This window comes from Trachypithecus francoisi, unplaced genomic scaffold (assembly GCF_009764315.1).
Source record: "Trachypithecus francoisi isolate TF-2019V2 unplaced genomic scaffold, Tfra_2.0 Contig00324, whole genome shotgun sequence".
Taxonomy (NCBI): Eukaryota; Metazoa; Chordata; class Mammalia; order Primates; family Cercopithecidae; genus Trachypithecus; species Trachypithecus francoisi.
In genome coordinates, this window is record NW_022680571.1 from 4,671 (window position 1) to 32,274 (window position 27,604).

The 27,604-nt window shown below is 39.5% G+C and overlaps 1 long non-coding RNA gene across 1 annotated transcript; it reads right to left on the minus strand.

The window, feature by feature from the left end:
- Positions 1-1,147: 1,147 nt before the first annotated feature.
- Positions 1,148-18,007, minus strand: LOC117083347. The gene is made up of 3 exons (XR_004437057.1): positions 17,664-18,007; positions 14,998-15,240; positions 1,148-1,510 (listed from the first exon to the last, which is right to left on the minus strand). It is a non-coding gene; the product is annotated as an uncharacterized LOC117083347 (long non-coding RNA).
- Positions 18,008-27,604: the final 9,597 nt, after the last annotated feature.

The following is a 27,604-nucleotide window of genomic DNA, read 5'->3' on the forward strand; positions in this document are numbered from 1 at the left end:
TGAAACTGAATATGGAAAATATCCAAGTTATGTTTCAATATATAACACTAAATCTTTAAATGAAAATTTTTGCGTATATTGTTATGGCCATTTAATAAATTGCTTTTTATTAAACCAGTGCAAAAGTAATTGTGTTTTTTGCCATTACTTTCAGACCTCAATTGCTTTGCACCAACCTCTTACTAGTCATAAGAACATCCTTGCTTTTAACGTAAAGGGATTGGTGATGTTACCATGATTCTCACTTAAGAATTACTGAGAAAAATACAGCAGTAGGGGTTAGCAAAATCTATTAGTTAATTGAAGGCCTGTGTTTATTTGAATGAAAGGATTTTTCATTTAAATTATAAAAACAGAGCAAGTGCCTAGTTATATCAAATCCATGTTCAATTTTATTCACGGAGATGGTGACAAAAGAAGAGTAAATGAACAATGTCAGAATCAAAAGATACTCTGCCTGGTAAGAACCTGCAATGGAATTTTTAAAAATGAGATTGAAACAAATAAAAATACGTTGAAAACTCATTGAATATTTTTAAAGTACTTGCTGTTTTAATGAAACTGAACAACAAAGACCCTGCCCTTACTGAGCCTGCAAGCTAGTGGGGGACTCCAGTACTAATCAAACTATCACAAAAATATGCCTTTAAAACACATCACATTCTGTGAGAAAAGGTTCAGAAAAGGTTTCTCTGATGAACTGATATTTGGCAATCAGGCCAGTGGAAATGGGGCTTGGGGCGAGGATGATGTCGGTTGTCCAGGTAGCACTCTTGAGTAGAAGGTGCATGGATGGTTGAGGGACTGAGAGAATGTTACTGCAGTTAGAAATTACAGGATGAGGGTGTGGTTCTGGACATTGCAGGATGGAGACATAACACATGATGCATCAGGAGAGAAAAGGAAGGAAGGACTGTCTTGCACAATTTTTTAAAGACACACTGAGAACCTTGGCCACTCCTTAAGAGTTCACACTAGGGAGCATAAGAGCAGGTAGAAGACTGTCACAGTTATCCAGAGTAGAGATGATGATAGCTTGCATAACAGTGGTGTTGGTGAAGATGGAAAAAATTAGATAAAATGAGAGATGTTGTGTGTGTGTGTATATATATGTATATATACATATATATGTGTTCTAATACTCAAGTTGGTTCTGTTTCTCTGGAGAACACTGACTAATACAAATGATAATTGAGGTATTGATGTCATGGGTATAAATTGCTTAGGTAGAGTATATAGTGAGAAGACAGGAGGTCAAGGAAGGACCTCTGAGAAATTCCAGCACTTAAAAGCTCATATAGGAAGGTTTAGTATTGGGTTTACTCAGCACTCCTACTCCTCTCCCTGCATTGCAGAAAATTACTCCTGCACACACATATCTGCTTGAAAATGGACTTACACGTGTAGTTTTCTTGTCGTCTTCTGTTTTCTTCCTGGACTCCACCATTCTGGTCATGTTTGATGGGTTCAGCTGTCCAATATGATCCAAATAGACAATATGATTTTCTTCCTGGAAAGAACAAAATACGCAACCTGATACTGAGAACCTCTCAAGTCATTGAAAGGTCTTCTGAATTATTTGAGTTCGGCAAGGGCATTTCATTGAACCTTGAATTGAAATAATTATCTGTCTAATAGGAACAAACTCAGGCTAAATATAGACTATGTACAAACCTAGAACACATGTGGAATCATCAGTTATTGAAAGATAAGGCCAGGCGCAGTGGCTCATGCCTGTAATCCCAGTACTTTGGTAGGCCGAGGTGGGTGGATCACCTGAAGTCAGGAGTTTGAGACCATCCTGACCAACATAGTGAAACCCTATCTCTACTAAAAATGTAAAGTCAGCTGGGTGTGGTTGTGCATGCCTGTAATCCCAGCTACTTCAGAGGTTGAGGCAGGAGAATTACTTGAAACCAGGAGGCAGAGGTTGCAGTGAGCCGAGATCATACCACTGCACTCCAGTCTGGGCAACAAGAGTGAAATTCCACACCCCGCCCCCACCACAAAAGAAAGAAAGATAAGTCATTACTTTAATGACTGTGGCAGAGTTCACATCTCATTTACCCTCACCAGCAGGGTGGATGGGTATGAAGGAACAACACCAATTTATAACCGAAACCCATTCTCACCAGCAGGATGGGTGGGTATGAAGGCCAACACCAATTATAAATATATTATCTTTACTTATCCAATTTCCTGGTTGTATATTTTCCCCCAAAATAATTATAGCCTTACTATGCAATTTGTCATATAAAGTTTTCAAGAAATGTCTTTAGGTAACATCTTGTATGCATGTGCTAAAAACTGTTGTCCCTGCCTAGTTGCCTTTAAAAAGTTATTATGTATATTTGAGGTTTACAGAATGTTATAGGATATGTGTATCTCACTCATGGTCTTGAAAGCAAATATACCAATTATTTTCTTCTTTTGGAATTCTAAGTGTCCAGCCACAGTGGAGTCATCCACTGAGGAGTGAAAGAGTTTCACTCCATTGAGTTATTGTAAATGTGTTTGGGGCTTCCAACTGAGAAGTAACTTCATCAGACAGTTTCTACAGACTCCTATTCTATATTTCATTGCTACACAATGAATCAAAAGTAAAGACCCCAAGAATGTCTCTCCTTTCTTAGGTCATAACACCACAGGGGCAATTGCACTATTTCAAAAGGCAGACCATTCTAGTGTCTGTTCTCAGGGTTTGTTTCTGTTGAAGCAGAGCTAAGGCATTTTACAGCCCAGAAAGAAATTAGAATGACAAATTAATTCATGTATTTCTTTACAACAGTGTCTCTGTGAATTGAAATAAAAACCCATTGGCACAGTAGGAAGGATGATCTTTATCAGGGAGGGTCACACTAGTGACTATTACTTCTGCTGCATATCCCTTTGAAAACCAGAAGGGCAAAGTTGTTTAGATTACACCTAAATTCATTCCACAGAGGGTGTGTGTAGAGAAATGAGGATCACCTGTGTGACAGGCAGTTTATCACTATGCATATACATTTACAAAATGCATGTTTTAGAACTGTCAGCTTTCCTTTTATATCATCATCATCAAGTATTTTAAAGAGTGAAATAAAGTATATTGAAATGCACTTGACAGTGATCAAGGCACAGCATAAAGCCTGGAGAGCTGTAGTTTGCAGTGAGCCTGGGATTTTGAAGTGCTGTACAAAGCAGCCATACCGATTGACTTGTGTTTTAGTCCTGTGAGGTTTACCTGTTGTCTTTCCCAAATTTCCCAGAATTGTATCCTGGAAGGTTCTGGCTGATCCTGAATTAATATTTGGGTGTACTTTGAGTCTTTCTTCCATGTCATCTAAAGTCTAGCCTCTGGAACCCAGCTGGGAAGGGCTCAGTCTGTCTAGCACAGGCAAGGCCTGGAAGCAGACCTCAGGAAGGGCCAAACTACCCGTGGATGGCCAGGAGAACCTGGGCTGTATGGGGCCATGCTGTGAGGGTGTACTGCTTTCCTGGGAGAGAGCAGACCAGGACAGACCTTCAGAGTCCAGGCATTCAACCATGTAGAGAGGAATTAGAGGGAAAAAAATAGGAAGATAGTGAAGCATACAGAGCAGGCTGCTTCAGTGAAGAACTGTGATGAGAATTACAAGGATTTGCTGAGGAGAGTAAAACAGTAAAAAAAAAATAACAAGGACAACCGTGCAAGAGAAAGTGAGGGAGAAGCACACAGAGAGAAGATGCAGCTATGCACACATGCAAAAGCAGAGAAAGAAAAAGATACGCTTGTGTATGTGTGTGTAAGGAGAGAGAGAAATAGACAGAGGCAAAAAGAAGGGGTTTATGTCAGCCATGCACCAAAATATTCTTAAGCCCAACACTCAAGGCTTCATTGGGAGATATTAAAAAGTTGAAAGTTCTACAGTGATACTGTCCATCATATAAACACTGAGTGGCATCTGATTATAAAGTTATAATAGCAGTACTTTTTAATTTTAATTTTTCTTCTGTGGTATTATCCTATAGCAATTGTAAGAGTGCATAAAGTTAATAGTTTTTTGTTATTTTATTAATTTAAAATTAAAGCGAGTTTCAAGGAGTTATTTTGGTGCTTAAATGAAATGTAATTCCAAATGCGTTGATTGAATGCCTGAAATGTGCCGGGCACAGAGAGATGCTGAAGTGTAAGACCCAGGGGGATCTATAAACTTCTAAAGTAATTGGACCTAGAAGACAGGTTTACTAATCATTGAAATGCAAAGGAGAATAAGCCACATGCACTTAAATGAATTCATTCAATGATTCAGGGGTTGAAATTGGGAAAATCACAGTTGACTCTAAAGAAACAAGTAAATACTCTGTTAAGAAGAGAAAGCTGAAGGAGATAGGAAAGGAAGCACAATTTCTATTGGCCTAGTAGAAGCAAGGACTAAAAGCCAGACATGGGCCATGTCTGGAAAAGAGTGAACAATCCCATGTGACTAGAGCAAGGGTGAATGCAGAATGAGGATGGAAGACTAATGCTGGAGGTGGGGATTGCAAACATCTGAGGAAGACTCACAATGCCAGTTGGAGGAATGTTCAGGTATTCAGGGGGTCAGGGGAGCTGCTGAATGGTTAGAACTGAAGAAGAATGTTGCAATGCGTTGCAGAAGTATGTTTGCATACACATTACAGAGATTGTTACTAACTTGATAGAAAGTGATCAAAGGCTCACCCCACACAGCAGAAACCCAAGTTTTGAGACTTATCCTCAGGTATGATACTATCCTATGTAGCAGCACTGCCCAACAGAACTTTCTGTGGTGATCAAGAATCTGCGTATCTGTACTGTCCGATATGGTAGCCACATGGGGTTACTGACCACTTCACATGGGGCCAGTGGGACTGAGAAATTAATTTTAATTTTATCTAATTTTAGCATATTTAACTATAAACATAAATCGCCTTAGGTTGCTGCTACTGATTACTGTATTAGATAGAAGATACAGCTATATAAGGATGTAGCAGGAAAAGAAAAAATTTATAAAACATGTTAAATAATATAAGATTTTGGTCCACTGAGGTCCAGAAGTTTCTCCTATTTCCATTTCTAATACACTGTCAGGTTAATTATCAGAAAATTTCTGCCTCATTATGAAACTGGATGTTCAGAACATTGTCAAGGATACCCTAAAGGGTATTATGGACCGAGAGTCTAAGGTCTAATCTAATTTAACAAATCTCCAGTTTCTGTTTTCCTGTCTGTTACAGTCACTTGACCAATTTTAATTGAATGCTGTCGTGTAGTGTTTATCAAATACCTTCAACCTTTTAAAACGCTTTGCTCATTGGCAGTTCATTTTTGAGGGTGGATTTCTTTTGGTGGCTGAGAAAAAAGCAACTCCAAAAACTCATTTCATGCTCAGAGATTTGTGCAGCTATAATTGATTTAGGTGTTGGGCAAAACAGTCAAGGTGAGAAAACACATGCACGAAGAGAAGTCATTACTGTAAATGAGAGGAAATATCTTCCTTGAAATACTGTAGAAAAGAACAGAAAAAATCAGAAGTACTTTTCAAGGAAAATTGGATCAGATCAAGAAATTCTTAATAGCTAAGTGAAGTCTTTCAAAATTATGCTCATAGCAGTGAACTGAACTATTATTAATAGTCTTGGAGATGAGAGTGAAAGTGACGGCTAATGGATCCAGAGATGGATTTGACTCCTTTTGTCTCCAAATTCCACTCTTTATTGGCTTTGAGGCACCTTAATGAAGCCCAAAGTCTAGAGAAAACAGAGCTGAAAGAAAAAATTGTGCCTTAAATTAGATTAAATGGCCTCAATGCTATGGTGGAATAATACAACAATTCCTATTCTCATCACAGTTACCCAAAAAAGAGAAGGAACTGACAAAGGCCACCTGAAGATGGCAAAACAAACAAATACGCAACAACAAAAACCCAGCAACATGGTTTGTGGATGAAAACCCAAAAGTATCCATTTGCAGTTTGATAAGTGTATGGGTTAGGTTGGCATTTGATTTCCAGGTGAAAAAGATAAAAGGAATTAAGCTCTTATAGATCAAATAAGAATGAGATTTTTTGTCAAAACTACTTTGCTATATCAACAAAATTTAAATATCTCCCAAACAGAGAACACTACAAACAAGGAACAACCCATCCATTTCTAATTCTAATTTAATTCTATCACAGATAGGAACTGAACTCTGATATATGGGGTTTATATTTGGGATATGTGTTTAAGCTAATGGAAGAGCTTTGACAGGAACAAATTGTGAATTCAGTTCTATATTAATCTTAGAGTTTCAGTTAGTTATATAACAGCTCCTTCTCCCAGAAGCATATTAAGAAAAAGGAACTCTCAGTATGTTTCAGTGTACTTTAAATGAAAATTTAATTTTGCTATTTCCACTCATTTAGTCTTGGTGCTTTGTGGTACTCAGAAAAAAAGATTATTATTTTTTCCTTTGGAAACTATTTTAAAATGTTGACTTTTGTTGATGAAATTCTGAGAATATAGTTGTCGGTTGCATGCCTGCTAGAGAGATAACAGGAGTATTTCAAGACTTAATGCACACACAGAGTCAGAGAAAAGAAAGGCTATCTCATTTTGTGGTTCTGCTTAAGCAGCTAAGACACTTTCCTTAGAATACATCATGCAATGTCTTATTCTCATTAGCCTGAATGGGTCCCTGACATTCTGGAACCAATTGCTTTCCAAGGCAGTAGACCCAGTCTTCTTCAGTTGCTTTTAAGACTTTTTAGATGTCTGGTGCATGTGGAGAATGACATCTGTGTGGCCCACTGTGGCGATCTCCAGAGATTGTTCCCAACCTCTAGCCAAATAACCCGGAGCATCTGGCTACCCATTGCCCCTCCCAGCTGAAATCCTGGCCCTCACCAGTCCTTTTTCTGATTAGACTCGTGCACGGGTAAGCCCGTGGGTAAGCCCCTGATCTCATGCACTTCCCCTGAAGTCCGGGCTGAGTGGAGCAAGGGTAGATATCACTGAACACACAGAAGAAATGGGGTCAATGGGAGAACAGCAGGGAAGTCAAGGGTAGGTGGATGGAGTATCCATTAAATCGTTTTCCTTAGGGACTCCCTGATTTCTTTCTTCTCCCAGTCCAAATATTATCTTTTTTCACACAAAATATAATTATGCAAATATAATTTCCTTTGCAATATTAGCTACTGTCTATCTCTTACTAAAATGCATCGAGCTAGAAACAACATCATTTTGTACATAATGTGGCTGGCATCTATAAAGAAGGGAGTGAGGAAGGAGAAGGAGAGGGAAGATGGCAAGTGAAAGTGCTGCTATCTTTGGGAATTTGGTTGACAAACATTCACTAACATCTATAAACCATAGGACATTCAATATTTAAAGACATATTGGAGGGGATAGTGCTTGAGAGTTGCTATCCTGTAAGACACTTTCAGTCATTTGAGTCATTTACAACTGCAAAACGTTTGAGGATTTCTACTTTGTTCAAATGCACTATTGTCCTACTGTGAAAGTGCCTAGTGACCACAATGTCTGGGATTGAGAATGTTTTACTTCTTTAGGGAGCCTGATACCTAACTCTGCCTGAAATGTAACAGAATTCTTTTTAGTTTGTAAAGAAATATAATACCCCAATGTTCTTAAGTAATATCATCATTAACATGTGTATTAAAACATACTGAATGTTTTCTTATGCAACATTAGATAACAACATAATTGTTCTACCTGGATACTGGATTATATCAGCACATGTTATAAACAGATCATTTTCTAGAAACACAAAAAGGTCTGAGATGAACTTCAGTGCCCCTACTTTAATCACCAGGGACCAAAATTGTCTTACTTCAAACTCTTGAAATCTAGTAAAAATGGCTACTCATGTGCTTAGAGAGTTATTTGTTTTAGATTTAATCTTACAGCTACTTAGGGGAAAAAAAGTTGAACTTAAAGGTAAAATGTCACTAGATGTATTTTCTAATCATTCTCAAAGCATGACTACTCTGCTTATGTTTAGTTATCTTGAGAATAAAGTTTTAATGCTTACCTCATGTTCCCCCAAAATTCCCCATATATTTTTCTGAGATGACCATTCTGGGTGAAAAGGCATATTTCTATATGTCTTACAGCTAGAAAATCAGAAATAGGCAATGGGATAATTGAAGTTGAGGTGGAGAGTTGCTCCTCCAGACATCACTTTATGATGTATAAGCCATAAAATATTAAGGTTAATCCATCAGGTATCTACACTACAATGCATGTCCCAGGCATAACTAAGCAGCCCCATAAATGTGAAAAATTGGCACACATCATAAACAACTGCTCTAACATAACCAGTTTCCTTTACAGCAAAGAATGTAGTTATAACATAAGATGTTCAAAATCCCATGAGGTATTAGCGGGGGAGTTCAAGTGTTCCTCCATGAGTGTTTCAAACGAATTTAATGGCACAATCTTCTCAGTAACCTCTAAGCATGCATCTTATAATAAATGATTCGAATTATTTTTCCTTTTGAGTTGAATTGGGCACATTCCTGTACATAGTCCTGTGCATGGATGATAAAATATGAATGAAACACATTCTATGCTCTTAAGAAGAATGCAAGTGAAAACAGAGACAAAATATTCATATGAAAATGAGGTGGCAATATGTGGTTGCATGTAGTACTTGACAGATAGGGGGTGCCCTAAGTATCATGTAATTCAGAGCAAGCAGGCACAAGTTGGAGGGGGTAATTAAGACTTCCTGGGAGCTGAAGGGAAAGTGAGAACTCAAAGGACCCCAAGGCAGGTGGAGGAATTAGTGAGTCACAGCTTGGGGGAAGAATTTCATGATTTTTTTTTTTGAGATAGAAATTGGAGGAGAAAAAGTCAATACCTTTTCTTTTTATGAGTGGTTTCCATGATAATTAAACTAACGTTTTACTGAAGTAAGTTTTCTACCTTGACTTCTAAATAAATAAAGGTATAAAGCAAGGGTTTGACAGATATTTTGAGTGGTATTCTCTACCCTTGGAAAAAATGGTCTTTTGCATTTTAGTTCAACTTTGCACACTGCAACAAGTAGCTCTGTGGAATCTTTCCCTGTGAGAATAGTTTCCTAAACTGATAATATCTCTGGGCTTCCAGACAACTCAAGGGCTAGATGGGGAGGAGAGTAATTATGAACAAAATTGAATTGGTTTTAAACGTATTTGTAATAGATTTTCAGATGAAGATGCTTACTCAAATTACCAATTATAAAAAGAGTATTGGGATTTCGGAAATGTTGAGACTCAATGATTGACCATTTGACCCAGTAAGTGATAATAAGACTTTGGTTTGTGGAGCTGCTTCCTGCAACAGTGCGTGCTTTAGTACTATTGATTAAAATGGCAAGAACCGAAGGAAAATAGGACTCGTCACAGGGACACCTAAGACCAACAATGAAATATGCACTTTGTCTACAGAGTATGCTAATAGGATGTGGGGGCCATATTCAGAATGAGGTTTTTTGCATTGTGAATTTTTAGTATTTATAAAAGTAATCTTTTAAGCCATCTTTTATCAGGTCTTCATCTATCTTCTCAATTAAGATTCTGAGGCATAGCTTGAGGTCAGTCAGTTGAAGCAGACGCTCTAGTTCATTTGATAAAATGGTGCACTGAGGCATGAATCAGCCCCAATCTGCCCACAGTTCCTCATCCCCGCAAGGGAAAAGAAGGCCATTTCACGAGACAATATTTATACAGGTATTTCCAAAATGTGAACTCAGTGTGACCTTGGCACTTACCAGATAATTGGAAGCATTATAGAAATAAGAACATGTTGTAAAAGCATACAGAAGACAGACAAGTCATAACCTCTGCAAAAGCCAAATGCTTCATCATAGCAGCATTTTTCTCATTATTTGCTGGAATAAATAAATACTGAAGCCAGGAATAATTCACTTATTTAAAATTGGTTAAGTGGGCAAGTGCCATAACTAATAAGTCTTACAATTAGGAGTTAGGTTGAAAGCTCTACATCATACATTGAAGTTAAGAAATAGAACACTGGAGTAACCTTTAGGCAAAAAAATACTACTATGCTACTAATATATAACATGTCTCATATTTGTCATAGCTCTGCCATTTTTCCCATGGAGACCACATGTTTGTGAGCAGATGGCTATTAGGTGTTTTTATCTCTCATAGACTTCTGGGTTCATTGCAGACACTGGAGCATGGGGAGGCTGAAGAGCAGGGAATGCCTGAGGGAGGTGAGTCACAGAGCAAACAGGTAGTACCTCTTCAGGGCGGGGGCAAGGGTGCAGTAAAGTACTCATCCAATGGCAGGACAGTTTTGTACAGGATCCTGGAATGTTTGCGAGACTGCATGGAAACTCACTCTCCTTGCCTGCAAGAAAGCTAGAATGCCCTGTCTGGGCCAGACCTCAAGTCCATGCGTGCTCTTAGCTTCTGGGACCTATGCTATGATCCTTGGGAAGCCCTAGGGGCTACTACTCTGGGTTTTAGGTTATTGGTCAGGAAAGTCTAGTCCTCTGCAAGGCAGACCGATACTCATTTGAATATAAAGACTAGACACTCCCTTGAAAGAGAATGCATGTGCATTTTTTTACAGCCAGCTGTAAAACTGGAGACTCCTAGAAAAACTGGAATTCAAACAAATTTGTCTTTCTTTCAAATGCTAGCTTCCTTTTAAATGAGAAGTGGTTTTGGTTGTCGCCCCCTCCGCCTCCGTTAACATGCTGGGATATTTAGAAGATTATGTAAAGATTAGCTAAAGTATCCTAATGTTTATATAGGCATACCCAGAATCCTAAAAAATTTCCTGAATTGTATCTGAAATTTTTCTATGAAAATTAGAACCAGTACTTGAAATGGTGCTTGAAAATTTTCTATGGTTCTTCTAAATCATCTTCGTGTAATAGAATTACAACATAAGTCAAAATTTGATGTATCTATATAATTTTAAAAGGTCCAGTAGCCACATCGACACAGGAAAAAGAAACTAATGAAATGATTTTATAGTATATTTTATTGAACCCAGTATATCTCCAATATTATAATTTCAACATGCAGTCAATACAGAAATACTAATGAGATACTTTACATTCCACTTTTTAAATGTTTAGTCTCTGAGATCGGCGTGCATTTTACATTTGTCCCACATTGGAAGTGCCACACTTCAAATGTTGACTAGACTCATGTGGCTACTGGCTACTATATACGAACAATGTAGCTCTACTTATAGTTGGTGTGGTTAAGCAACGTTGATAGAATGAGATTTCCTGAGCCTCTGCATCCACCCAATATCACCATTAATATAATTGATTCTCTCTAAAATCTTAGGATTTTATACCACAGATGTAGTGCTGGTCTGGAATAGCAGGTACTTACCTAAACTAACCTTAACTAGAGACCACAAGATCTTCACCCCAAATCCCCAGTCACCTTCATCATTTCTCAGAACTACTTGGGGAGTCAAAGTTTTCAATAAACAAATGTGTACACTTAATGAATTTAACCTCAAAGACAAAGGCTGTGGTTTAGGATGAGTTGACTTGAAGTCAGTCTTCTTCAGCATGACTTCAGGTCAGCTAAGGACAAACCACAATGAAGCTTTTAATCCAAACTTTGGTGCCAACCTCCTTGGAAATAGAGTTGGCAAGGACCTAATATATTATGTAACAAATCCTCATCTTCTTATAGATGAAAAATACTGAGGTTTGGGAAATGTACTCAAGTCACCTAGGACTTTAAAAAAATATTTTTAAATAAAACAAGGTCTTCTCATCGTTAGGAATATTCATTGTGATAAGATGAGGCAAAATGCATAAAGTAAGGACTTCAAAGTTTACCGCTATCATGCTTTCCCCCATCTTTTCAGATCTCCTTAGATTTGTATGAGACATTCCAAAATTAATTCAGACTTTTCACTTCATGCCTATAAACAGGTTGATTACAAATTTTGGATAGGACCAAACTACATGTACTCATGCTCTTTTGTCAGGTACAGAATTCATATATGATCACTTTGTCCATCTAAAATATGCAAATACTGCAGAAACATACAGAGTGAAATGGATGAATTTCCTCTCACCCTCCATCCTTCATGGCCTAAGTCCTATTTCCCTTTCCAAAGGCAAACATTCCCAGTTTGATATATAACCTGTGATGTTTTTCTTAAATTCATATACACATAACACTTATTTTAAATAAGTGTTTTATATTAGGAGAGTCTTAGATTTACAAGGCAGATGTGAAGATAGCACAGTGAATTCCCATCTATTTCCTACCCCATTTCCACTATTCTTTTTGTTTTAACTTTTATTTTAGGTTCAGGGGTGCATGTGCAGGTTTGTTACATAAGTAAATTTGTGTCATGGGGGGTTGTTGTACAGACATTTTGCCTCCTAGGTATTAAGCCCAGTACCCGTTAGCTATTTTTCCCGATCCTCTCCCTACTCCCACCCTACATCCTGTAGTAGGTCCCAGTGTGTGTTGTTCTCCTCTATATGTCTGAGTGTTCTCATCATTTAGCTCCCACTAACAAGTGACAATATGCAGCATTTGGTTTCCTGTTCCTACATTAGTTTGCTAAGGATAATGGCCTCCAGCTCCATCCATGTCAATACAAGGACATGATATTATTCTTTTTTATGGCTGCATAGTATTCCATGGTGTGTATGTACCACATTTTCTTTATCCATTCTATCATTGATGGGCATTTAGGTTGAATCTCTGTCTTTGCTATTTTGAATTTCACTATTCTTAATATCTTACATTATATAGTATATTTGCCACCAATAATAACCCAATATGCATATGTTCTTATTTACTGAAGTCCAAATGTGTTTTAGATTTTCTACTTTTTTCTTTTTTTTTTTTTTTTTTTTTTTTTTTTTGAGACGGAGTCTCGCTCTGTCGCCCGGGCTGGAGTGCAGTGGCCGATCTCAGCTCACTGCAAGCTCCGCCTCCCGGGTTCACGCCATTCTCCTGCCTCAGCCTCCCGGGTAGCTGGGACTACAGGCACCGCCACCTCACCCGGCTAGTTTTTTGTAGTTTTTAGTAGAGACGGGGTTTCACCGTGTTAGCCAGGATGGTCTCGATCTCCTGACCTCGTGATCCGCCCGTCTCGGCCTCCCAAAGTGCTGGGATTACAGGCTTGAGCCACCGCGCCCGGCCTAGATTTTCCTACTTTTTTCTAATGTAGTTTTTCTGGTCCAGGATAACACATTAGATGTAAGCATCATGTCTTCTTAAGATTCTCTAGATTTGTGATTGTTTCTGAGATTTTCCTTATTTTGGATGACCTTGACAGTTTTGAGAAGTACTGCATGGGTATTTTAAAGAGTTGATGGTTTTCTCATTAATAGGCTGGGGTTATGAGTTTTAGGGAGGAAGACCCCAGATATGAAGTGCCATTTTTAATATGTGACTCTCTTTTTAATTGTTTAGCAGCAACTCATAAATTTTCTCTAATGGAAAAGCGACATAAACATCACCACATAAAAACAAAGTTTTTCCTTCTATGTGATCTTTTTCTTCAAATATTTTTAGTCATAATACTGGAAAGATTATCTCAAAACATGAGAGTTAAGTTAAACGTCTTGGTGATGCTTCCAGGAATTTCTCAACCATTTTCTTTCCATGCATAAGTGATGGCTGTCATCCTAGCTGATGTCCAGGGAGGTTTATTATGTGTCAAGCATGAGTTTTTTCCAAGCTGTTTCTAAAAAACAAACTTGTCGCCAGCAGAATGGCATTTTCACTTTCCTTCAGTGTCCTGTGTGATTGGCATCCCAACTAGTGATAATGCTGACGTCTACCATTTGTTCACACACCATTGATACTGACTCACTAAATAGCCTGAGGCACCTCTTCTCAATGCCACAACCACTTACGCTCTCAGTTAATGAAATGGGTAAAGGAAAAAAGAAAGATGGTAAGGCAGAATACATGGTTAACAAAATTTATAATAAAGAAATCTAAGAGTACAAAAATAAATATAAAAAAAGTACGGGGGAGAGGAAGATCAGAAACCTCACCTTTCTATAATCATGCATCATTGAAACGTGTTTATGGAGTGTCTTAGCTCTGTGCTTCCCTGGTGAGAGGTAAAAATTCAATTTGGTCCACTCTACATCCCCAGAGTGATGTCTTATGGGGAAGCCACTCCATTCTAAGATAGAGCAGACTCAGTGAAGTTTTTCTGTAAAAGGCCATGGAATAAACATTTTCAGCTTGTGAACCACATGGCCTCTGTTTCAGTCACTCAACTCTACAGATGTAGTGTGAAAGCAGCCTGGGCAATATGGCAATGAGTGGGTGTGGATGTGTTCTAATAAAACTTTATTTACAAAAACAGGCAGTGAATCCGTAAGCCAACCTCTGATATAGAGACAAGAATGCTAAAAAAAAGTACGTCTTTCTGGTTCAGATAGGGAAAGAAAGAAAAAAAATGACAGATTAAAAAATAAATTGAAAGAGAAAAAGACAATTATTGCCCACATCTCATTTTCCTGATGTGTCAGTCTGTTCTGTGTCACTGTAAATAAATACCTGAGCCTGGGTAATTTATGAAGAAAAGAGGATTAATTGGGTCAGGGTGCTACAGACTGTACAAGCATGGCTCCAGCTTCTGCTGCCAGTGAGGCCTCAGGACATTTACAGTTATGATGGAAGGCAAAGGAAAGCAGGCAATGTCACATGGCAAGAACGGGAGTGGGAGGGGTGGGACGTGCCACACTCTTAAACCACCAGATCTTTCATGAACTCAGAGCAAGAACTCACTCATTATCTTCAGGACAGCACCAAGGCATTCATGAGGTATCCGCCCCCATGACCCAGGCCCCACCTCCAACATTGGAGATTACATTTCAATACCAAATTTAGAGGGGACAGCATCCAAACTATATCACCTGATTTCTATGGTATTCATTTTTTGTTGCTGCTTAACGGATCACTACAAAGGTAGCAGCTTGAAACAATACCTGTCTAATAGGTCACACAGTTCAGTAGGTCAGAAATCAGGTGGGCTTACCTGGTTGTTCTAGGAAGGGTCTGAAGGGTGAAATCAAGGTGCTGGCTGGCTGGCCTCTTACCTGAAACCTCCGGGAAAAAATCTGCTTCTAGGCTCATTGAGGTTGTTGGTAGACACCATTTCCTTGTAGTTGCAGGGCCCAGGTCCTTGTTTCTTTGCTGGCTGTCATTCCAGGGTGTTTCTCAACACATTAAGGATGCTACATTACTTCTCATGTCTCATGTGGCTTCTTACATGTTCAGGCTGCCAACAGAGAGTTGAATCCTTCTCAGGCTACAAATTTCCATGACTTCTTGTATTTTCTATTTATTTATTATTTATTATTATTTATTTATTTATTTATTTATTTTTAATTTTTTTTTTTGGTTGAGCGGGGACAGAGTCTCTCTCTGTCACCCAGGCTGGAATGTAGTGGCATGATCTTGGCTCACTGCAACCTCCGCCTCCCCGGCTAAAGCAATTCTCCTGCCCCAGCCTCCTGAGTAGCTAGGATTACAGGCACGCACCACCATGCCTGGCTAATTTTTGTATTTTTAGTAGAGACGGAGTTTCACCATGTTGGTCAGGCTGGTCTCAAACTCCTGACCTGTGATCCGCCCACCTCAGCCTCCCAAAGTGCTGGGATTACAGGAGTGAACCACTGTGCCGGCCCACAAATCTCCATGACTTCTTATGTCACTTGCCAGAGAAAGTTGTCTTCTAACAAGGGCTCATGTGAAAAATCCTTCTAACAAGGGCTCAGCCCACCAGGTAATCTCCCTATTTCAGAATCGGCTGTGCCATATAACACAGTGCAATCATGGGAGTGGTACCACATCACAGTCACAGGCTCCAGAGATTTGGGTGAAAGCTTTGGGGGCCAGCTTTAGAATCTGCTTACCACATCTACCTTACAACTTTGTCATCAGAGTTAAATAAAATAAACCAAATAAAATGTCCTAGCACTGAGTCTGGAAACAGAAAGATGGCCAAAAATATTAAATGTGTCTCAAAATTTACAACATTTTGAATTTTGTTTTGTATCTCTTGCCTGTATTTTTAAATTCTTGCTTATGTAAAATGTTATGTCCCCAAGTAAAGAGGAACTATGAATGTCATCAGCAGTAAACCATTTACCATTCTTGATTTTGTTTTCCTCAGTAGTAACAAAACTCAAAAATTCCATGCAGACCAAAAAAATTATGCCATCCCTTTATAAATGGGTTTAAAGCACATTGTATCTATTACACGAGGCCTCCTATGGAGTCAGACTTGCGGCTTGTCGAAGTCCAAATATATTCATTTACTCCTTGGTCCCAAGTCTTTGACACATTTTACAAATGTTGGCTCCAGCAGGGTGGCACTCACTGGCTCTCACATGCTGACATCCTAGGACCGCGTGGCAGAGAGCACTGGCCATTTGTCAATCATATCACAGCATCCTCGGCGGGTGGCCGGCCCGACACTCCATCAACCAGACATCTGTGGGCTGAAATGTCTTTCTTCTTGCTGTATGATAAACAGAGATCCTTTTGTGAGCTCAGCCTATAAACTCTTCCTTTTACCAGGCTCATGTTTAATAATATAATAGAACTGAAATGATAACATATCGAGCCACATCACAACAATATCGATCCTGGCGGTAGCTTTGTGATGTGAGTTCTTGAACCTGTATGGTAACTCCATGGGAGGTTATGGGTCTCTGTCAATACGGATGTAGAATCCTCTACCAGAGGGATGATGGAGTGTGTTTCTCCCAGCAGAGATTGGGGATTCTGGGGTGACAACATGTAGGCTGTGTAGGATTCCCACGTTGCGGACTTGTACTGCCCACCCAAATTAGTCAAGGTATATGCATAAGAGGCTTCCCAGGCTTGCTCTGAGAAAGAGGTTGAATAAACAGATAGCAGCAAACTAAGGTGGTATTTTCTCTGATTCCATGTGTCTGTTACCACCCAGAAGTTGCATAGCATACCAGAAAAATGGCCAGAATTTTTGAAGGAACAGTGGATACTGTAGGACATATAAATTATATAGCCTGTTGTTCACTAATATGGACACAATGAGTATTAATCTCTGCATAGAAATATCTGTGCATGAGGAATGCTGCATTGCAAGTTTCTTTAAGATTATTGAACTCTGGGCTGAGTGCCGTGGCTCATGCCTGTAATCCCAGCACTTTGGGAGGCCAAGGCGGGCAGATCATGAGGTTAGGAGTTCGAGACCAGCATGGCCAACATGGTGAAACCCTGTCTCTACTAAAGATACAAAAAAATTAGCTTGGTGTGGTGGCATGCGCCTGTAATCTTAGCTACTCGGGAGGCTGAGGCAGGAGAATCGCTTGAACTCAGGAAGCGGAGGTTGCAGTGAGCCAAGATTGCACCATTGCACTCCAGCCTGGGCAACAGGGTGAGACTCCGTCTCAAAAAAAAAAAAAAAGATTATTGGACTCTGTCTCTGAGGTACTCACTCCCTTCCCACCACCATTGACTCAACCTTCAGCCCCCCATAGAAATAAAAAATCCTATTTAGTCATAACTGGGACACTGTCATCTCCAGGACTGTGCCAGGGTCCGATGGCTTTACCCAGCATCAGCACATAGGGATGGCTTTTGATGCCATGAGTCACACTGGTGGCCACGGAGGGGTACCCTGTTCCCCTACACTGGGATTCTCTGATCTCTTACCTGTCGATTCCTCATCTTGGGATGACCTTCAGGGGTCCTCTTGGCACACTTGACACTCCTCTCTTCCCACAATTTGGAGCAATTCAGATTGTCTTCTATTGGAGCTCACACTTTGACACTGGACAGAAAGAGCACTCCCACCTCAAGTAACACCTGGTTTCTCCTCTGCAAAATCTCTGAGTCAAAAAAGACTCAGCAACCTCCTGAGAATGGCAGGAAGTGGGCAGGAAATAGAGAGGGCTCACACTTTAACATCTCTATAGAGTATCTTTTCACATAGATAGGTGAAGTGTTTTCCTTATTAATAGTCCTGGGAAAAGATAGGTCACACTCCTGGATCAATAAAATGGTAGTGATTCAGCATCAACTAAGGAAGCAGAAAAAATATGAGGCATTGTAGAATCATTAGCAAGCAGTTTGCACATATATTAATACTTGTTTTTTGTTTCTTTTTTATGCTACCATAAAGCATTTAATAACCTAATTTAAAAATTGAATTTTTCATCATTATGTGTAAAATGATGAAGACGTTTTATGATAGGAAAGAGATTGGGCCACTGTAACGAAGGGGAAAATAGCACTCAGGAAAGCATAAATTGTTATATATTTCCAAATTCTCAAGTCTACTGACACACTACTTAATTTTCCCCACTCTAAAACTCTCCAAATGCTTGGATCGTCATACTAAAGGGATTCCTAATAACCACATGGAAACTACTCTTCCCAAGTTATTACATTATTAGCCATTCGCATATCATTTCCTGCAGTCAAGATGAAGGAAGGGTTATAGTCCTCATGTCTTTGTGCCTTTATTTTCCCGAACAGTGCCTCTCAGAGAAAACTACAGTTGACTATGGACAGGCACATTTCTTCTTGTTCTAGCTCTCCCATGAAGCATAAGAGAGCAAGATGGGAAGTTACGTGTTTGAAGATTTGTTAAGAAAATAGATTTTATTTGGAAGAGAAGTCCTATGCCAGCTCAGGAGGCTCAGGGAAAGCTTTCTTGATGATTACGTTTTGAACCAGGACCTGGAGGTGGGAGGAACCGGAACACATTCTGGTCACTGGCAAGGAAACACCCACTGTTAGGAAGTGGGTCCTAAACTGGCAGGCCTGCTGGAAGAACAGCAGGGACAGAGTGAGAACTGAGTGAGGAAAGCTTGGCAGAGCCCAATAAAAGTGTCCATGCGGATGGCAGGGAAGGCCTCGTGTTATTGAAATTCAAGACTAATTTATCAGTTAAGGTTTGTGTTTTTGTTTTGTTGGGGCTTTTTTTAGAAATAGGGTCTGGCTGTGTCACCCAGGCTGGAGTGGACTGCAGTGGCACAATTTGTTAACACTAGGGACAGGGGACATTGGAATGTTGTGATTGTGAAGTTTTATATACTCTAGTTTTGTTGTTTGTTTGTTTGTTTGTTTTTTCCTATTTGAATTGGATTTTACACCCACGCATCTTACACTATGGAAACTTATCAAAGGGACACAATTCTAAGAATATAGAAATGGATAGCATTTTTTTAAAATTTAAATAATATATTTTCTTTAATTCAAAACACGAAAATATATTAGTTCACTGTGTAATGAATGTGGATTTTACTTTTTTATTACTAAGTCTTTAAATTGAACTAGCTACATTTCTTGTTAATTTTTTTCTTCAACTTTTAAGTTCTGGGATATGTGTACAGGATGTACAGGTTTGTTAAATAGGTAAACGTGTGCCTTGGTGGTTTGAATCACTTATCAACCCGTCGCCTAGGTATTAAGCCCAGCATGCATTAGCTATTCTTCCTGATGCTCTCCCTCCCCCCATTACACCCCAGACCCCAGTATGTGTTGTTCCCCTCTATGTGTCTATGTGTTCTTATCATTCAACTCTCACTTCTAAGTGAGAACATGCAATGTCTGTTTTTCTGTTCCTGCATTAGTTTGCTGAGGATAACAGCGTCCAGCTCCATCCATGTCCCTGCAAAGGACATGGTCTAATTCCCTTTTATAGCTGCAGAGTATTCCATGGTGTATATGTACCACATTTTCTTTATCCAGTCTGTCATTGATGAGCATTTGGGTTGATTCCATGTCTTTGCTATTGTGAATAGTGCTACAATGAACATATGCATGCATGTATCTTTATAATAGAATGATTTATATTCCTTTGGGTATATACCTAGTAATAGGATTGCTGGGTCAAATGGTATTTCTGCCTCTGAATCGTTGAGGAATTGCCATACTGTCTTACACAGTGGTTAACCTAGTTTACACTCCCACCAACAGTGTAAAAGCATTCCTTTTTTTTCCGCAACCTCGTCATCATCTGTTGTTTTTTGACTTATAAATAATTGCCATTCTGACTGGCATGAGATGCTATCTCCTTGAAAGTGACCTGCATAGGTGTTTATTCCATATTTTCCTGGACTTTTCCGTAATGAAAGTACTTTTTGATAGTGTTTAGGGTCAAATTGCGTGGGAGAATAATTCAGGAATAAGTTGATATCTCTTTTGAGAAGGATTACTATGAATTGGTTAGGGAGATGCTGGGAAAGTTTGAGGGGGATGTAGGGTGATGTGTGTTCAGGTTGTGTGTGTGTGTGTGTGTGTGGTGACTTAATATGGGAGATAAAGGAGTTTATTTGTAATCTTGGGGGAATGTTCTAGAAGTGAGGAGAACCACGATATGTGTGAGCGAAAATGGAGAGCTTAAGCTCAAATCCAGCAGGTACCTTTAGGGTTACAAATACAGTATTCAGGATTGCGTCTGGATACAGATCATGTTAATGATGCTTATAGTAGGAACATGAAGGAGCCCCAGGCTGATGGCTTCATATGTTCCAACTGAAGTAAGAGGCGAGGACTTCATTTGAAAATAGGTTTTAAGGAGCGTTAAAGACAAATCATTCAGAAGGATTCCAAGAGTCTCAGAAAGGGATAGGATACAGGGACAAAACAGATTGAGGCAACTGGAAAAGAAAAGTCCGAGGGATATCCACTAAATCCCTTCAGGAAATACGCATGTTTGAGGAATTGTAGAGAGATCCGCAAGTAGCTACAGGCTTAACTCAAGGAGAGCCAGGAAACCTGTTCCCATTTTGGTAAAACCAATGAGACAACTGTTCCAATTCTGTGAATGGATTTCGACCCAGGAGAAAGATAACTCTAAGTTGTTTTTCTTTTCTTTTTCCTATTTGGTTTTTATTTGAAGACATGGCTGCATACTTTTATCGTTAAACCAACCCAGAGTGCTTTGCAGCTTTGTGCATTTATTTGCCTGGATGATAGCGCTATTTTCTTTGGTTTGGTTGGAGTCACTGGCCTTGGCTAATGCCTGCATTTCAAGCTCTTCTTCGTTTTCCAGCCTTCCCTGACTGCTTGGCCCCACAGTGCATTGTTTCAGCGCCAGTCCCATTAATCAGGCTTTTGCTAAAACTTTACAGCTTGGGAAGAATTTTTACTCAAAACATTCAAAACCAGCATTTCACGGAATTCAGCTGTGGCTAACAATAGGAAGCCTTGTTGGTGGAGACCACATTCAAAGTTAATGGGCTTGAAGGAGCATTTCAGAGCCTATTTGAAGGCCTGGGAGCTGAGCCCAGCCTGCCCAGTTATCGGCAACTCCCGGTGTAATTAGGATGCTCGGGGCTGACTCAGGAGCCTTGCAGACAGCTCTGCCAGCCCTGAAATGGGGAAAAGTCCATGCATCTTCATACAGACTATTCTGAACACTCCCTGTAAGATGCACAGATTGGGCATGAAAATAAAATCAGGGATTGTGTGGCTGGGGCTTTGTACTGCTTTCAAACTGGGGTCATACTGGCCAGATTTTCCTCCTTACCACAGAACAAACGCATGCCAATAAATTTATTAAGTCTAAGTTATTTGCAAGTCACGTGCTCTTTGCAAATCAAGAGTAGATTATGAGGATGATGACTTCTTTACACAAGGGATTTGAAGCTTAAGAGGGAACCCAGACAGCAATTGGGGACAAGGTGCCCTTCCAAATATCTTAAAAGCACTTTGGGGAGGTGTGTATGCAGACCATGTATAATACCCACTTTGTCTTCACATTTTAAAAAAACTATATATTTTTGAACCTTTTGATTCTTCAACTCAAAGTTACATTTGGCACACCATGAAATACTCTGTCGCTAATGCAGAATAGCTCAGCAATCTGTTGAATAAGGCATAAATTACGTTTTTCTAACATCATGAACATTTCATTTTTCTGAATTCTACAGATTGAATATTTTAAATTAGTAGACTTTATTTCTTAGAGAGGTTTTCAGTTTACAGAAAAATTGAACAGGAAGTACAGAGTTCCCATATACTCTTCATCCCCACTACTCCTCCCCAACACTAGTTTCCACTATTATTAATATCTTGCAGAAGTATGGTCCATTTGTCACAATAGATGAACCAATTTTGATGCATTATTATTAACTAAAGTTAACAGTTTATATGAAGATTCACTTTTTTGTTGTCATTTTCTAAGAGTATTTTTAAATACATAATATCTTGAATCAATTATTACAATGTCTTACAGAATAGTTTCACTGCCCTAAAAGTCCTCTGAGATCCATCTATTCATTCCTCCTCATCTTTCCCCAGTCTCTGGAGATCACTGATTTTTAGTGTCACTATAGTTTTTAAATTTCTAAATATTATACAATTGGCCCTTGAACAGCATGAGTTTGAACTGTGCATACCCAGTTACACATGGATGTTTTTTCAACCAAATTCAGGATGAAAATATAGTATTTGCAGATGTGAAACCTGGTACATGGAGGGATGAATCCATGTGGATTTGGGTACAGACTGGGGACCTGACCCCCTGCTTATACCGAGGGACTACTGTACATTTTGCCTCTGAAAATCTTCTTTTATCAAACCTCTATTTTTCTCCTGAAATTGGCCAATACCAAGAGATTGTGGCAGTAGTTTTAGATTCAAATATTATCATATTTAACATAGTTTTTTTTTAAAAAATTCAGTTTCGTCAAATGTTAATGGACTCCTTTGCTTTTGTATTAATAACAAAAATTATTAAATAGCCCTGGACAAAATGAAAAGAAATATGTAACAAGTATTCTAGAGACAAAATATTTGTTATAGGGTTATTTGTGATTTAAATTTAAAGAAATATACTCCAAAGCACTTAGATGAAGTATGATTTGAAATTATCTGTATAAACTGTCATATAAGTGTAAAACACACAATTCTAATCTACCTGAAATTTTTTAAATAAATTATATTCGGGTACTTACAATTGACTCACAAAATGTATCATTACTTTTAAAAGTAAATATTGGCCAGGTATGGTGACTGACACCTGTCATCCCAACACTTTGGTATGCCAAGGTGAGAGAATTACCTGAACCCAGGTGTTTGACACCAGCCTGAGAAACACGGTGTGACCCCATTTCTGCAGAAAATTTTAAAAATTATCTGAGCATGGTTGTGCATGCCTGTAGTCTCAGCTACTCGGCTGGCTGAGGTGGGAGGATCGCTTGAGCCCAGGAGATCAAGGCTGCAGTGAGCTATGATCACACCATTGCACTCCAGCCTAGGTGAAAGAGCGAGGCTCTGTCTCAAAGAAGAAAAAAAAAAGAAATAATTTAAAAATAAAAATTTAAAAAGTAAATATATGCTCTTGCCTTTCCTGAGGCCATAGGTATGGGCTGAAGGCAGGTGACTAAGTCTCACAGTTGGCTCGTTGGGAGTGAAGTCGTCTTCTTCCCCAGATATCCTTATCACAATCTTCCAATCTTGTTCTTTTGAAGAACGTGAGCAGCCAGTCAAACCAGCAGGCACTTCCCATGGGCCACTTCTGGTCCATGCCTCAGGCCATCTTTCCTTCAAAGAAAAAGGGACAACTGAATGTATTGCTTCAAGTACCCTGCTCACTTGGAAGTTTCTCTTCACCTTCCTATTTCACCATTCCCATTTCATAGGGAAACCCTGCTGTGCATGTCCAATGTCAAGATTTGTGGGATGGGGTATTTTAAAATACAGGCTTGATCATTATTCAGGTATGGTGAGGCTAAGAAGTCTCAGGATATTATTTCCATTGAAAAGATATCTTGCTACTCACAGTTCCCAGAGGACAGAGCAAGCCCGGCCATGCAGAGCCACACAAGGAAGCACTGGGGCCAGTCAGGAGGCAGAGGGAGCCACGGGAAAATGTGGGTAAGAGCCTTTGCTATGGTTTTCCTGGGAAGGAATGGACAAGACAGGGAAAGTAGGCTAGGCAGGTTCACAATAGACTAGTTTGAATAATTTCAGCAAGCCCTGGGGAGTACAGATTCCCCCTAGTTTTCTGATTCCTGGCTCTGAGGTGATTAGTGGAGAGCAGGGAGTGGGGGTCAGTGGGGGAATAATGACCCAGAGTATAAGAGCCCAATATGGAATGCAGTTGGGTGGTATGGGCTGTGAACTGGTGAGTTTGCCTATGAAAGACATGCTCCCTGGGGAGCCATATGATATCTCCAGGAATTGACTAGTCTTGGGAGGGGCAGTCCCACAAAAATCAGTAAGGCTCCAGATGTCAAGGCCTCATGATACAGAATTAAAAGACACGATTAACATATGGGAGTCAGATGGCACACAGTTCATGATGAACCACTTGCATTTCATACTCACTTGCTGTAGCGAACCAGGGAGTGGTTCTCAAATGGAAAGCTTTAGGCAGAAGAGGGCATGAGTTGGCTCTGGAACACCACTGGGCTTCTCCAGAAGCTTCATTCTGCATTGTTATCTACTGAATTGCAGAGTAGGATGGAATACATTCTGCAGAGGAGGAGGACTGGTGCAGCCAGAGAGTGCCAGGAGAGGCATTCATGCAGCCAGGGCACCTTTCAGGCTTGGTGTTCCTCCAGGTCAGTCTGGTATTATCTGGAGAAGCAGTGTGATCCACTCCATTTGGGTCACTTACCGCCCCCTGCACCTATTAAGTGTGGCCATGAGGTCGTGATGATGGAACACAAAGTGCTGGCCCAGAGTGGGAAGTGTTTTATTTTTTTCAGTGATTCAGGAGAGTGTGTATGTTTGTGTGTGTGTATGTGTGTGTGTTTGTGTGTGTGTGTGCAATGCATATCGTATATCGTGAGAATTAGCCTTTCCTTGTATATTAGATTTTTAAGTACATAACAATGGCAGCGTTCCACTCAGCAGTCTTCCCTTCCCGTCCTCCAATATAGTACCCATGGGTGGACCCCTGTGCTCACTTCCACCTAGGCATGGAGCACCTATGTGTAGTTTGGAAAAGGGCTGTGCACAGTGTCCACCACACCAGTTCTGACTCCAGGGCACAGATTCCCCATCCTCCCTTTGCTGTTACATCAGAGCACATGACTACATTCTGATCCATGGAATACAAAGAAGGATATAGCTGCTTCCAAGCCTGCCCCAGAACCTTGTCCCACAGAATGCATTAGGTCTCTTATCCCCTGCTGGATGACATGGGAGGTCAACCTGTTCTATACCCCACAGCTGGTGGATAGAGGAGGACACCCTGACTATGGTATAGGCGATAAATTAATCTTTCTTAGGTTAAGTCATTGAAATGTGTAAGTGTGTTGGTAGCCATGTCAGTCTATTCTATCCTGACTAATCATAATATAGTTGGTATATTTTGAAGGGTTTTTTTTGGTGTGTGTGTGTGTGTGTGTGTGTGTGTGTGTATATAGATACAGATATAGATATAGATACAGATATAGATTTTTTTTTTTTTTTGCTCCTCTACTGTGAGTAACTTGAGGTTAGGTTTTTGGGTCCCAGGAACTTGTAAAGTGCTTTTTTGTTTTTCACGTAGTAAGGTCTCAGCAATCAATTAGTGAATAAAGCTAACAAGAGAAGGGTGATGATTAAATATGTGATATAAATGTAGATAGATACAGGTATTTCAATAAACGTGTGTGTGAGAGAGATATATATCTCTCACAAAGTAGGAAATATATATATATATATATATCACAAAGTAGAATATATATGTTTTTTACATATATATAATAAAATTGATAGAAGTAGTAGGTTTTTTTTTTATTCATTGATTTGCTTTTCCTTCTTCTGTGTTTTCAATTATTTATTTCTAGCTCTTAGAAAAAGTTTAGATTAAATTGAACTAAATTTTAGATTACATTCCTGTTTTTACAGAAACAATTTTAACTGTAATAGATTCTTACAAAGGTAATAAACAGCAAATTGAAAAATATATTGCCATGTGCATTGAAACTCAGTCTGCGGCCTTGACGTCTAATGCAACCCATATGGGTTATCAAATTGTGGTAATGAGATGCAGAGTAAAACAAGTTATTCATGGGGGAAGCATGGAAATGTAATAGGCATAATGTAATCTTTTATAAGGCATTTATTTTTGCATCACATCTGTGATGAGACACTTTTTAGCAATAGTAGGATCATCAACAATTGTCTTTTCTGGGGACAATGGCAGAAGAGGAAGCTCTGCTGGTGAAAGGAAAGCTCATCACTAAAGACCAAGACTGATCTTGTCCACTTTTTCTTTACCTTAATTCTATCACAAAAGCAGGGTTCGTCTTATTTGGGAAGGACATCCCCATGATGAGATAGAAAATGTCACTAACTTGACAAGGAGAAGAACAAGTTAATGAGATTTCACTTATTCACACTCTATATCTCTGGGTGAAAGACTATATGAAAATCAGATATAAAGATGTAGCCTCCCATCAACTCTATTGGGTAGATATGATTAGGCCAATTTACAAGTCAGAAAATAGCATGCCCTGAGAGTCGAAGAACTGTCCTGAATTTACACTGTTAAAAAAACTTACTGAATATTCTCGTTATTACTAAGGAAACAAAAATCAGAAGGGAAAACACAGACATACAGCAAACTCTACAGAACAAAACAACAACGTGCAACACACAAAATGGCACAATTTAATCTCACTATCTCATGACTGTAAATGTAAATAGGTACAGAGTAAAGAGGAGGAGCGAATGGACCTGAATCCTAACCTCTCACTCTTAAACCCAGTGCTGGGCACCCTCCTGATCCTGGGGTTCTATTTGGCATGGGTGTGCCTAATGATGGGTGCGGATGTGATGTTTTCTCTTGGGCCGTAGCTGGGCACTAACTTCAGACCCATATTCATGGAAATTCTGAGAGTAGTCAGGTCTCAAATCATCATCTAAACAAGCCAAAACACATTACAGGAGCCTTCGTTCTGCAAAGAGCTCCATGTTTGCTTGTTTGTTTTCTTGGTTCTGGCTTATTCCATGATGAAGTTGCCACATTAGATTTAGTGATTGCTTCACGTTGGTTCCAATAAATTTGCAATAAACCAAGCATCAGCAGACGGTTTCGAATGAGGACAAGATTTATTTTGGCTGTTTTATAACTGAAAACAAACTTAGTGCTTACTCTGAGGCTCTTACTTCCTAAGGCAGGGTGCTTACCACAGAACTTAGAGAAATTCTGTGTACACTAGTCTAAGCAAGGGAAAATGACAGGGGGAATGGGAGAACATGGGAGAAGGGAGGGAGGAAGACAGAGACAATAAATTTGTACTTGATAAGTGTAAGTGGAAATATAAAATTGCTGTAGATAGGAAAAACAACAGAACGTTTATAAGTGAGTATGAGGTGCATCTTTTTCTTGGTAAAATTTTAAGAAACTATAAATAGCCTGATAGTCATCTTCTCAATTTAAAAAAGAATTGCCAACAGGCACGGTGGCTCACGCCTGTAATCCCAGCACTTTGGGAGGCCAAGGCAGATGGATCACCTGAAGTCAGGAGTTCGAGACCAGCTTGGCCAACATGGTGAAACCCCGTCTCTACTAAAAACACAAAAAAATTAGCTGAGTGTGGTGGTGGGCGCCTGTAATCCCAGCTACTCAGGAGGCTGAGTCACGAGAGTTGCTTAAACCCCGGACACGGAGATTGCAGTGAGACAAGATCACGCCGCTGCAC